The sequence below is a fragment of the Suncus etruscus genome, chromosome 7, assembly GCF_024139225.1.
Source record: "Suncus etruscus isolate mSunEtr1 chromosome 7, mSunEtr1.pri.cur, whole genome shotgun sequence".
Lineage (NCBI taxonomy): Eukaryota > Metazoa > Chordata > Mammalia > Eulipotyphla > Soricidae > Suncus > Suncus etruscus.
The window spans coordinates 122,418,625-122,421,248 of record NC_064854.1 but is presented as its reverse complement, the minus strand read 5'-3'; the positions used below and the strand labels follow the sequence as shown (position 1 = coordinate 122,421,248).

Sequence of the window (2,624 nt, the reverse complement as noted above, 5' to 3'; positions counted from 1 at the left end):
ACCAACCACCTTTGGTCCTGGATCGGCTGCTTGCAAGGCAAACGCCACTGTACTATCTCTCCGGGCCCGGCCATTTGTATTTCTTCTTTGAGAAATTGTTCAATTCTTCTCCCCATTTTTTTTTTTTTTTTTTTTTTTTTTTTTTTTGGTTTTTGGGCCACACCCGGTGACGCTCAGGGGTTACTCCTGGCTATGCGCTCAGAAGTCGCTCCTGGCTTGGGGGACCATATGGGACGCCGGGGGATCGAACCGCGGTCCGTCTCCTAGGCTAGCGCAGGTAAGGCTTACCTTACCTCCAGCGCCACCGCCCGGCCCCTTCTCCCCATTTTTTGATGGGGTTAAATTTATTTTTCTTGTTCAGTTCTGTCAGTAACTTGTTTATCTTAGATTTTAGCCCCTTATCTTAGACCCAGAGAATTCAATTGGCCTTTTGTTTGTTTGTTTGTTTTTGGGCCACACCCGGTGACGCTCAGGGGTTACTCCCAGCTATGTGCTCAGAAGTCGCTCCTGGCTTGGGGGACCATATGGGACACCGGGGGATCGAACCGCTGTTCTTCCTAGGCTAGCGCTGGCAAGGCAGACACCTTACCTCTAGCGCCACCACGCCAGCTTCCCAATTGGCCATTTTTTATTTGTTTGTTTTTTTCGGGTCACACCCGGCAGCGCTCAGGGGTTACTCCTGGCTCTGTGCTCAGAAATTGCTCCTGGCAGGCTTGGGGGACCATATGAGATGCCGGGATTCGAACCACCGTCCTTCTACTCCATGGACCATACAGGATGCTGGGGATTGAACCCGGGTCAGCTGTATGCAAGGCAAATGCCTTACCCACATACTATTGCTCCAGCCCCAAGAGACTCAAATTTATTTCCTCATACTGCCAAGTGTGCCCAACCCAATTCCCCCCCCCCAAAAAAAAGAAGTTTCTAGACTGAGAAGAAACAGGGTCAGAGGTCCCCTCACCTTCTCCTTAGTGAGATTTTGACACTGTTTGGTCAGGATCCAGTAAATTCAAGGAGAGGCCATCAAACAACCTCCATAAGGAAGGAAAGGCAAGGCAAGGCCTCCAGTTCAATTAGTCCTTCTTTATGTGTTTTATTGATTTAACTTGTATTTGGGAAGATTATATTAAACTGCATTCAGCTGTTACTCAGGGGCTTGATAGTTCAGTGGGCTAGGATGGTATCAGGGATTGGCCCAGGGCTCCTATATGCAAACTTGTGCGCCAGCCCTTTAAGTTATCTCTCTGTTCTTCTTGTTATTTTGTTTGGTTGGTTTTTGGGGCACACTGGCAGCGCTTAGGGGTTACTCCTGGCTTTATGCTCAGAAATCGCTCCTGGCAGGCTCAGGGGACCATATGGGATGCTGGGATTCGAACCACTGTCCTTCTGCATGCAAGGCAAACACTCTACCTCCATGCTATCTCTCTGGTCCCTCCTTCTTGTTATTAAATCAAAGTCCATGGGGACCAGGGAGACAGATCATGGCTAGTGTGTGTGCTTTGTATGCTAAAGGCCTAGGTTTGATCCCTAGCACCACTGAGAATAACTCTAAGTACCCAACCATAAATTGCTCCAGGCCCGTTTTTTTTTTTTTTTTTTTTTTTTAATATGGAACACTTCACGAATTTGCATGATATCCTTGCGCAGGGGCCATGCTAATCTTCTCTGTATCATTCCAGTTTTAGTATGTGTGCTGCTGAAGCGAGCACTCTCCAACTTTAATTTAATTTAATTTAATTTTTGATTTGGAAGTCAAACCTGATGGTGCTCAAAAGTTACTCCTGGCTCTGCACCTGGTGGTGCTTGGGGGACCATGTGGGATGCTAAGGATCAAACCCAGGTGGGCCACATGCAAGGCAAGTGCTTTACCTGTTCTACTATTGCTCCACCTGTCTTCCTGCCAAACTTTTTAAAACCCCAAACCAAGCAACCAATAGAACAAACAAGCCAAATAAAAGCCAAAGGTGAAGAAGTAGAAGCCATGCAGTTGAGACATAGAAAGCAAGAATTGTAGCTCCTCCTCAGTGGCAAAACTTCAGTCAGTGTGAAGAAAGATCTCTGGCATTTCATATGGTCCCCCAAGCCTGCCAGGAGTGATTTCTGAGCAAAGAACCTGGAGTAACCTCTGAGCACTGCCCAGTGTGGCCCAACATCTAAAAAAAAAAAAGAAAAGAAAAGAAAAGAAAAGAAATGAAATGGTGGCCTGAGTGGTGGTACTGCAGTAGGGCATTTGCCTTGCACATGGCTGATCTAGGGTAGACCGTGGTTTGATACCCCGACGTCCAATATGGTCCCCCTGAGCCAGGAGCGATTTCTGAGTGCAGAGCCAGGAGTAACCCCTGAGTGTCACCGGATGTGGCCCAAAATAAAAAAAAAAGAAAAGAAAAGAAGAAAAAGAAAGAAAGAAAAAGAAATGAAATTGAAGGGGCCAGAGAGATAGCATGGAGGTAAGGCATTTGCCTTTCATGCAGAAGGTCATTGGTTTGAATCCCGGCATCCCATATGGTCCCCTGAGCCTGCCAGGAGCGATTTCTGAGTATAGAGCCAGGAATAAACCCTGAGTGCTGCTGGGTGTGACCCAAAAACCAAAAGAAAGAAAGAAGAAAGAAATTAAATGAGAAAAG

General features: G+C 46.8%; 1 non-coding gene across 1 annotated transcript; it reads right to left on the bottom strand.

The window, feature by feature from the left end:
- Window positions 1–1,602: 1,602 nt before the first annotated feature.
- LOC126015246 (U6 spliceosomal RNA) lies at window positions 1,603–1,709 on the bottom strand. Its single transcript, XR_007498132.1, has one exon. It is a non-coding gene; the product is annotated as a U6 spliceosomal RNA (small nuclear RNA).
- Window positions 1,710–2,624: the final 915 nt, after the last annotated feature.